Source organism: Triticum aestivum, chromosome 1B (assembly GCF_018294505.1).
Source record: "Triticum aestivum cultivar Chinese Spring chromosome 1B, IWGSC CS RefSeq v2.1, whole genome shotgun sequence".
NCBI lineage: Eukaryota > Viridiplantae > Streptophyta > Magnoliopsida > Poales > Poaceae > Triticum > Triticum aestivum.
The window spans coordinates 288,723,651-288,734,702 of record NC_057795.1 but is presented as its reverse complement, the minus strand read 5'-3'; the positions used below and the strand labels follow the sequence as shown (position 1 = coordinate 288,734,702).

The 11,052-nt window shown below is 45.1% G+C and overlaps 1 long non-coding RNA gene across 4 annotated transcripts; it reads right to left on the bottom strand.

Moving 5' to 3' along the window:
- Positions 1–5,858: 5,858 nt before the first annotated feature.
- On the bottom strand, positions 5,859–10,567 carry LOC123119931 (uncharacterized). 4 transcript variants are annotated; one of them, XR_006459105.1, is made up of 3 exons: positions 8,411–10,567; positions 7,778–7,902; positions 5,932–6,469 (listed from the first exon to the last, which is right to left on the bottom strand). It is a non-coding gene; the product is annotated as an uncharacterized lncRNA (long non-coding RNA). The 4 variants fall into 4 exon arrangements; XR_006459110.1 differs by having other exon boundaries at positions 5,932–7,902; positions 8,411–8,545; positions 9,177–10,567; XR_006459095.1 differs by having other exon boundaries at positions 5,859–6,469; positions 7,116–10,567.
- Between the last annotated feature and the right edge of the window lie 485 nt (positions 10,568–11,052).

Here is an 11,052-nt window from a genome sequence, read left to right as displayed (position 1 = left end):
CACCGAGTTTGAGTAATCGGTACTATCGAGATTACAATGCAAACTCTCTCGTTAGCTTATTACCAAAATCGGTCCCATCGAGTTTGTGTAATCGGTCCTACCAAGTTTGCCTGACCAACTCTCTGGTTAGCTTATTACCAAAATCGGTCCCATCGAGTTTGTGTAATCGGTCTCACCGAAATTACTTTATGCCCTAACCCTAACCATATCAGTCCTACCGAGTTGCATGTTGGTCCCACCGAAAATCCTAACGGTCACTAGATTTGCTGAATCGGTCTGACCGGGTTTCTCAATTCAGTCCCACCGAGTTTGCCAAGTTGTGTGTAACGGTTATATTTTGTGTGGAGGCTATATATACCCATCCACCTCCTCTTCATTCGTGGAGAGAGCCATCAGAACGAACTTACACTTCCAACTTGCAGTTTCTGAGAGAGAACCACCTACTCATGTGTTGAGACCAAGATATTCCATTCCTACCATATGAATCTTGATCTCTAGCCTTCCCCAAGTTGCTTTCCACTCAAATATTCTTTCCACAAAATCCAAATCCTGTGAGAGAGAGTTGAGTGTTGGGGAGACTATCATTTGAAGCACAAGAGCAAGGAGTTCATCATCAACAAACCATTTGTTACTTCTTGGAGAGTGGTGTCTCCTAGATTGGCTAGATGTCACTTGGGAGCCTCTGACAAGATTGTGGAGTTGAACCAAGGAGTTTGTAAGGGCAAGGAGATCGCCTACTTCGTGAAGATCTACCGCTAGTGAGGCAAGTCCTTCGTGGGCGACGACCATGGTGGGATAGACAAGGTTGCTTCTTCGTGGACCCTTCATGGGTGGAGCCCTCCGTGGACTCGCGCAACCGTTACCCTTCGTGGGTTGAAGTCTCCATCAACGTGGATGTACAATAGCACCACCTATCGGAACCATGACAGAAACATTTGTGTCTCCAATTGCGTGTGAATCCTCTAAACCCTTCCCTTTACATTCTTGCAAGTTGCATGCTTTACTTTCCGCTGCTCATATACTATTTGCATGCTTGCTTGATATGTATTGTGAGTGTTAAACTTGTGCCTAAACTCCACTCCAACTTAAAGAAGTTAAAAACTGCAACTTTTGGTACTTAGTGTCTAATCACCCCCCCCCCCCTCTAGACACCTCTTCTCGATCCTTTCAAAGCTGCTCCACTGAAGTGTTCGTCAGGGTATAATGTTTCGTTGAAGTCACCCATGCACATCCATGCACCATGGGGGATGGTATGTAAGGTTCTAATGCAAAGCCAGCTATGGTGACGATCTGCTGCTCTAGGCGCGCCATAGAATCCTGTGAACCTCCATGCATTCGGTCGCTGAGCATCATCATGGACCAAAACATTGATGTGACTACGATTATATGATTTAAGTTCCACCATCACAGCATTAGAGTAGAACAGCCCTATGCCACCGCATAGGCCATCACTGTCTACTCCAAAACTGCCAGCAAACCCAAGGGTATGCTGCAGATCCTCTACTCTTTTCCCTCTGATTTTCGTCTCCATAACAAAAACCAGTTCAGGCCCTTCTTGCTTCACCACATTGCGAAGCTCGCGAACTGCCTCGGGGTTCCCAAGCCCCCGGTAGTTCCAGCTCAAACAGCTCATTGCGACGGGCAGGGCTGACTAGCAGCTCCTGCCGAGTTGTTTGAAGTCGTGGGTGTTTCTCTCTTCTTCTTCGGTGCTTGTTCCACTTCTGCACCTTCAGTAGTATCCTCGCCACTTGCTACTGCAGGGTTATACGGTATGATGACGTTGGTCTGCTGATCACCTTTCAATTCTGCAGTTGGCGCGGGCATGATAACCTTTCTGTAAACTTGCTTCGGAGGTCCCCCTTTCCTCTTGTTCTTGCCGTTGCTGCTATTTTTTCTGGGAGAGGTTACCTCAGGATTGCCATCACGAGTAGCACTTGATTCAGGAACGTCTGCTTTCCCACTTGGTTTTGCATTAGTCTGGTTCCTTTTTGTCCTCTGGTGCACGGATACTGGTTTTGAAGGGTAGCTCGCCATTCTCATCCCTGGTTTCCGGCGTTGGACAAAGCAGGTCCGAATGACCTAGTCGGCCACAAGAAAAGAAAAAGTTCAGGACATTTTCATATTGAATGTCATACCAGTCACGACCACCACGGGTCGCTGAATCTATAAGGATCCACCTCCGCAAAGGCTTGCTGACATCAATAGTTACTCTTGTCCTCAAAAATCCCCCAATGGGGTCGAACTGTACTGAGTGGGCGTTCACATCTATCTGTTTTGCCACAGCCTGCCCTCTCTTTTTATTGCGAAGATTAAAGGGTAGGTTAAGAACCCTAGCCCATAGTTGCAGTCTGTCAAACTTCAGTTCAGATGGTTTCATGCACTCGGAGAACTCCGTTGGGATGACAGCGTGCTTGCTAATGTGCCACGGGCTTCCGTCCCAGACGCGATCACGATCGCGCTTCTTGGCGAATTCCGCCACAAAGATGTTTACCCCCGCCGACCTGAAAGACAGGCCTTTAGGGTTCCCCCAGGCAGGTCGAAGAGCATTGGAGATCGTCTGGATGTGGAACGTGTGACGATGGAGAACTTTCCCGGCCAATGACCACTTCGTCGGATCGCCCTCGTCGCGTCAATCACCAGTGGTGTGGCTTCCTCTTCCGTCAGATCCAACTTGCCCATCGCCTCCGCCAGTCGCGCCCTTGCCGTGCGTGGCGAGAGAGCGCCTTCCTTGCCATTGCCAGCGCCAGATGCATCCATCTTGCACCGCCCCCAAAGCGCCCCGTCGATCAAGATCGGACATGCGCTGTCATCGCCCCTCGAAACCCTAGTCGCCTGTCGCGAGGCTCCTAAGTTTTCGGGAAAAAAACTAACCATGGACCCTAGCCGCGGTTGTATATGCCCGCTAGAGCTTGCTGTGTGCCTCCTGTCTTGCCGTACTTCATAGCCGCGGCCGTAACCACGTCCAGTGAGGCCTCACGCATGCCCAGTCATCCACACACACCCGCGCATACTCCCCGCTGCACACAAGCACATCCTCACGCGCACGCTGCCATGCATGCCCAGCCACGGTGGCAGAGCTAGCAATCTGTCTCTGTCATTGTTCTTCAGTTTGATTCAGATAAACTCGACTTCATGTGTGATCTAGCTCCAGAACCATTCCATGCCACAAACACCACTTTGGCGCAGTGGCTACCGCCCTTGAGTTTCTTTTTTTAGAACATAGACGTCACGGACGTCCGACTTTAAATTAATAAAGCCCTCAAATTAGGCAGCGTGCACAACCAAACGACCAAACGAAACTTAAACAGACCTAGTCTCCCAGGGTCTTAGACACACCACAAAACGAAACGACGCATGGAAAGTGCATTACATAGCATGTCCAGCCAACATTAGAGCATGCAGGCTCGGAGAAAACACTTCCAAAAGGGCCACACATCCCTATGAGGCAGCTGAAGGAGGCGGTGATGCTCGCGACGCGGAGTAGACAGAGCAGAGTCGAGCTAGAGCCAGAAGATGAAGATCAGAGTCGTGTTGCCTTCCCAGCGGGGCCCATTGCTGCAAGAACAAGATGCATTTGTAGATTACGTCAGCAGGATGAGAGGGGAACACACCCTCAATAGTAAACTTGTTACGGATGTGCCACAAAGCCCACAGCATGGCCGCCGCACTTGTCCACAAAACACGACGCGACGAACCCTGGACCGAGGACAAAGACGACACGATCTCAGGGCGGGAGCGTGGATCCCAATCTACCCCGCGGCCTCGCGTACCGCGCTCCAGGCAAAGCGCGCCAAAGAGCACCGGAAGAACACATGGTCAGCGTCTTCCGGGACACCACACAACGCACAAGGCCCGGAGGCCGGGCCATTGCGTTTGGCAATATTAATGGAAGTAGGTAAGCGGTCTTGGCAAAGTTGCCAGAGGAACACCTTGATCTTGAGAGGAATCCGAGCCTTCCAAAGCCCCGCGGCAGCCATAGGGACATGGCCTCGGGACAACTCTATATAGAGGGACTTGACAGTATATTTGCCGGAGCCCGAAAGCCCCCAGGACACCGTATCCGCGTTGTTCGACAAGCGAACTTCCGCTATCTTGGCCCTAAGGCGGTCCTAATCCTCCCTCTCTGGACCCGTGAGCTCCCGTCTAAAGTGGATAAGGGGCGGGGAGGAGCCAAGAGCCGAAGCAACCAATTGGTTGGGATGGACAGTGATGGAGTATAGTTGGCAGAATTCCGACCAAAGAGGTTGTTGTCCTATCCAAGTGTCGAGCCAGAAACGTGTGGAGCGTCCGTTATTAACCGAAAACATCGCACCCCTGGCGAAGAACGGTTTTAGGGATTGGATGGAGTTCCAGAACAGAGATCCGTGTGGTGCTGCCTCGAAGAAATTCCCCTCCGAAAAGTATTTGGCACGCAGGAGATCCATCCAGAGGCCGGTCTCTCCCTGAGACAGCTTCCAAATCCATTTACACATAAGTGCAATGTTCATCAACTTAGATTTGATGATCCTGAGGCCCCCCTAGGCTTTAGGTCTACACACGGCCTGCCATTTCACCATGTGGCATTTTTCAGTGACTGTGTTTGAGCAAAAGATACATAGGCTTTTGTTTTAAAAAATATATGTACCTTTAAAATCATGAGTGCTTTCAGAATATTTTCATTAGCTAAGCTTTAGGTTTGATCAAACTTGTATGGTTGGAGCTTTAGCCCCTCTGTATAAAATAATGAATGAGCATCAAACATTGAATAGCAGATGAATAATAGTTCGAAACGTCTCCATAATAGCAATAGCTATCATCTATGACATTTGTTTTATAACTATCAAACGTGCCTAAAACATCATTTTTATTGAATCCACATAACAAGTATTTATGGTAAGGGACACCTTCACATAGATTAAAGAAATTCATCAACGGTTCAACACTAAGGCTGTGTTTGATAGCAAAGTAGCAGAAAAACTAAAGTATTAAAAACTGCAGTAATTTAGTCAGTAGGTACACAATACCATGGTTTTAAGTTAGCAGAGTTTTTTATAGTATTCAGAGAACGTGTTTGGCTACAACACATAATGTTGTAAAATTTGTTGCCTAGCCATTAGGCAGAAGCATCTAGCTAGCCGTTGTGGTAGCAATGCAAAGACACGCAGCTGGCCGGTTGTCAACTGTTCCCATTGCGTTAATCTAGCTCGGTAGGTTAGCTAGCCCTTGCCATTCACGTTCATATGAACTGAAGCAGGTAGCAGCGGCGCAGTGGTCCCCTCCGGTCCCATATGAGGGTGACCTCCGTGGCGCACAGGTAGCAGCGGCGCGGTGCTCCCCTCCGGTCGCATATGAGGATGGGTCGTGACACCGTCTGCAGTTACCAGCGGCTAGATCGAGCGATTTATTAGCACATCGGGGAAGAAGATAACAACGGTAGTACCTTTATTTCAGCTACTCTTTTAAAAATAGGTCAGGAGTTCTTTTTTTTATACATAGAAAAAACCACAGTTTACCCAATAATGCAGTTTTAAAACCATTGTTTCTAATGGCAGCCAAACACCTCGTTGTAATTAAAACCATGGTAATCCAAAAAACTGTCCTATTCTTAGAATACTTCAAAAATACCAAGCTATAAAACGGGGCCTAAAGCATCGACCACTTGCATGGTGGTAGGAGCAAGCGGCAATGTGTAAGTCTCTTAAGTTGCGATACATATCCTGAAGCCGTGCTCCATGGTCAGCATTGCATCGTCATACGCCCATCTTCGTTACAACCAATACATGCACCTCAAACAACATGTTGGTGTTTTTAACTGATAAAATAGATAGTGATACAAATTTATCTGCGTGCAAATTGTACCAACGACTTGTATGAAAAAATGCAATGTTTCATTAAGATCACTATCTGAAGATGGGCGTATGACTACTTTTACAAGAACAAAAACGGAATCCAGAAAACAAACTGTAATACTTGAATGAGCTAGTCCATAGAGTTAATCTGAATTTGACATAGACAGTCAATAATGTTGAACACTAAAGCTTCTATACAATTTTGTGAGCATGTTGAACACAACATACTATATTCTGACAATCGATAGACCATCAAAGTAAACAATTCAAGATTTGCATGGGTACAAACATAGATAAAATAAACCTCCACACTCATTATGGCTTAGTTGAACTCTACATACTCGGTTGTAGCAGAGGTGTTCATTCCTGTTCCCCATAGACCATGGTGCAACCACAACAAAGGCCATCAACTGAAAGTGGAAAATTAGCACCAAATCACATCCTCTCATTTCCAATTTGATGTGGGTCATATTTCACCAAAACTTTATATTGTTTGATTATCTATTGGTCAAACATTAGAAAAGATCTCAAATTTCATGGGTGCCATATACAAATCAAGATAGGGAATAATATTGTAACATCTTGCATGTGCTTTGAGAGCAGCTGCAATTTCTGTGCCCACATCGCGTCTCTTGGACATTCTACAAAAGATGACAAGAAATTAGTATCTGGAACAATAATAAAGTGTTGAAGCACATTCTCGTGAAAGCAAGAGCATCACAATTCATGCACAAAATGCATCTTTATCTGTTAAAGCAACTAAATAATATGTTTTGAGGACTCATGCAAAAATATCATTCCTACACTGGAAAAGAAATGTCCAACATATCTGCCACTATTTTTTCCTAAAGATACCACTACCGATTGTGAAGTTTAATATCAATAGACAAATACTTATTTCAAACTGATAGGCGATTTTGCCTGCAGCTTTTTAGACAAGGAAATGGTAGCTGAACTGCCACACCCTTTCCTCTGGAAGGAAATGCCCTATGCAGAACCAACATATGTATTATATTCAATCAGTATAGTGTAGCAGGCAGCAACTAAGCAAACATGAAAATTTGAAAACAAATAACCTGACAGAGGCTGACACTCAAAAGCATGTTTTAAAGTATGTTCCTAATAACAGAGAGCCATTATCAATAAATTAAAGCAAAGCTATAGTGCAGCAAAGGTGTTTGTAAAGTAAAGTGACCATGTTGTTTTTAGGAAGCAATGGATAAAACATGAAAGAATGATGCTTTTTAGCACAAGAATTAACCGAAATCACTTTTTGTAGTACTTTACTTGGCAGCTGATAGAACACGACAAAAGAAATGGTAACTGTCAGAGTGCCAAATTTCGGCGGCACCAGAATGTGTCACCACAACACTGATTATATTCGTCCAACACCAAGGTTTCCACACATACAAAAAAACACAATTTACTGGTTATGTACACCTGTAGAGCCATAATTTTGAACTAAGGTTAAAAGGTGTAAAAACTAATTCAATCATTATTATGCGACATGAACAATAAATGCATATATGCATCCATGATGGAGAAACCAAAGGGAGGATCAAAGTAGTTTTTATCCACACTTGATAGTATAGTACATAAAAAATATAGCCCTGTATCTATTCATAAGCAATATGACAAAGAACATTTCAAATAATTACATTCAAAAGACTGGAGGTGGCGACAAGGCACCTATTATGCAATCAACTATAAGAAACAAATATTCTTATCAAACAACAAAAGGTTTTAGCTACCAAGGATTACACTCACAATAAGAAATCCTTCTAACTTTCTAACAAGGGAGTACATAATTATAATAGCCAATGAAACATAGAGATGCTGACTTGCAATTCAAAAATATAAACACCAGTACACCATGGCTGCTCCAGATGTTCAGTTATGTTCGAAAAGCATGACACGTGTTCAAATGGTTACTGGAAAAAGGATCTCACCTTGTTCCAACAGAACATGTAGTGATCCATAAACATACTAAATTTTCTCTAAATTCATTGGTTCAGCATCATGGCTCCATAGGATAATCATGCAAAAAAATACTTAAATAGACTTAGCAGCAAACCTGCTATGCACAAACAAGATCAAATGGTTAATAAACCTGCTATTCATCCTGAAGCTAGTTTGGTAAGAAAGAACATTTAGCAAACTAAGACGAAGATTTTCTAAGCTTGTGGCAAACATGCAATGTGTAGCACTGGAAAAATCATTAATAGTCTTTTGGGGAACAGTAGAAGTGAGCACTCATCAGCTATTCCAAAAAAACATTGCTTCATCAAAATTCCCTAATCAACAAATGCAAAATAAGCACCACCTGTTCATCGCCTCTATGACACAAGTCTCTTGAATTGAAACATAATAAGAAAATCTCTGAAGCACAGACATAAGTTTAGACATAAATCTTGCTCGGTGGGGAATACATGAACTATCCATTTTGTTGCAAAACAAAATAACTGACATGACAACATACATATCTTGCATCTCTTCATTTCATCCAAGAAATTGGCGGCAGTAATCCACTCCTTCCAATCGAAGAAAAATGCAAAGGAAAAAGAAGAAGAGGCAGTATGTACCTTTGCCACTGGCTAGGAGAATCTCAGCATAGGAACAAGGGAAGTTTGAGATATAATCCAGCTGGAGCAGTAAAGAGAAAACCAATTTGTAGCCTAGCACTACATAGTATAAAGAGGATGCACTGATCATGTGAACTGAAAAGGGGGAAGAACATGACCAGTAAAGTTTCCCTTCAGATGTACAATGACCATCTACACTAATCTTTATTTCATAGATGCATAATCGAGAGAAGAGGACATTTTCCTATTTCATTAATCACATCTCATGTACTCCCTCTGTAAATTAATATAAGAGCATTTAGATCACTACTTTAGTAATCTAAATGACCATCTACACTAATCTACACTAATCTTTATTCCATAGATGCATAATCGAGAGAAGAGGACATTTTCCTATTTCATTAATCACATCTCATGTACTCCCTCTGTAAATTAATATAAGAGCATTTAGATCACTACTTTAGTAATCTAAACGCTCTTATATTAGTTTACGGAGGGAGTATTTATTTAATTTTTGCTTATCCCCAACTGAGTTGATATTATCATTCTCATGCTTCATGACAAAATGGCCCATAATTCTTTCTTGAACACCATGTAACATCAAGCAGGACATTGGAAACTAATAACATTTTAGATAAAATATTTTTAGGCTGGAAACTTGGTTGTGCAATGTAGAAAGATCCTAACTTTAGATACACTACCTGTACATTAATATTTTTTTAGAAGATGAACTAATAGTTTAAAAATGTACTGACTAATTACATACCTCTACCTACGGAGCTGCTTTGCATCTCCACAAAATCAAGAGATCCATGTCTTTAGCTAAACATTAATATACATAAAGGGCATAAACTTTCCCAGCCAAGCTTCGGCGGCGCGAACAATGGCGAAAATATACCACCCAATGCATGCTCCTGGCATAACTTCCAATGAAGATACTATCAATCAATTGTTCCAACAAAGCAGACCAATTGGCTTGGTGCAAAAATGCCCCAGCAAAAACATTTTCATACACGTTCAGTGTGGATCATTACACTAATCAAAGAAAAGCAATGAGAATAGAGGAAGTGGCAACATGCAAGCTGAAGCAGACCATGTAGTTTGGGGAGGGGCACAGAGGCAGGCGTCCTTTAGCCTACCGCACAGCATTGGTGACCTTCATTTTGCTGCTCAGGGAGAAGACAATGCTATCTAACTGAATTTGAAAAGTGACCAAATTGGAGTAAATTCAGAACCCATCAAAACGAACCAAGTTGGACCATATGCATTTTGGACAAGCAAGCACACAAATTCTTGAGAATTACCTTGGAGGCTTGGACAGTAGAAGATGCTGCACCTAGGGAAATTTGTGTATATATCTCTTCTATATTGATCGCCCTCTGCTGAACAAATTAGAATCCAAAACAAATGATTCTTAGGCACTGATATTAATGACATGTTTGTTTCGCAAGTGTATACTAAAATTCGAAGAGCACAAAGGTAATATGTTATACTCCCTCCGATAAAAAAGTGTACTTGGATCCACGACGCAGCACCCCTCCCCTTCTCCTCCATCCTCTCTCGTCAGCCGCCGCCGCTGTTCACCTCCATCGTCTCTGTCCGACGCCGAGGAGCTGCTCACCCCACAGCCTCTTCTCCACCCACGACCAACGGTTGAGGAGGTGGGGTCTTCTCGCTGGGGTGGACGAGCAGGGGAGGTCCGGTAGGACGGTGTGGGGGGAGGGGAGCAGCTCGGCCGGCCTGCTGGGATGGAGCAGCGAGGCCGACCTCGCAACCGGTGCTCGCTCGGCTGGCGTATGGGGCTCCTCCTGGCGACTTGTTGACGCCATGCTCCACATCGGCTTCCTGCACGAAGGGTTGCCAATGGGCGTCCCCTGGTTCGCGGTGGCGGCGGACCCTGACCTCTTGCGCGGCACCCCGGCAACGGTATGACGCCGCAGGCGGAGGCTTCAAGTGGCCGCCAGATCCATATCATGGCTCCTCCTCCTTCATAGCCCATCCATGGTCACGTGAGTGCCATGCTAATTGCAGGCTTAACCGACGGGGCTCCTTGCGCGGTGGCCGGAGGAACAAGCTCGGCGGGGATTGGGAGAAAGAGACCGGGTTTGTGCGGGGACTGGGGACTGACAGCACGCAGAGTGGGACAAGGGTATGGGACGCACGTCGCGCACGGCGTGACACCATTTTATCTCTCGCTGGATGACCCAACCAATGGGCACGTGGACCAAAAAAACCACCTACCGTCGTGTGGGACCAACAGCCAAAGAGGCCCACCCGTCATAGTGCGTGGGGCGGGTGTGTCTCTGTCAGTCCATCCCCTCACTCCCCTCTAGCCAATCCCAGATGGGACACAACGAACGGATCCTCACCCGAAAGAAAACAACCCGCACGATAGACTTGTGGGACCAGTATTCAATGCGGACCACCTGTCATTGTGCATAAAGATAGCGGCAGCTGTGCAAACGTCAGGCCATCTATTCCCACCAAGCGTTGACACTGCACCCACGACGCACGGCGCGCGTGGAGAGCCTGTTCGCACGCAGCCAACGGCTCACCCAGCCAATAGCGTTGCTTAGCGAACCCACCAGTCATAGGCCATAGAAATTAACAACAAAGTGAAAACTGCAGTAAGAAACCAACGG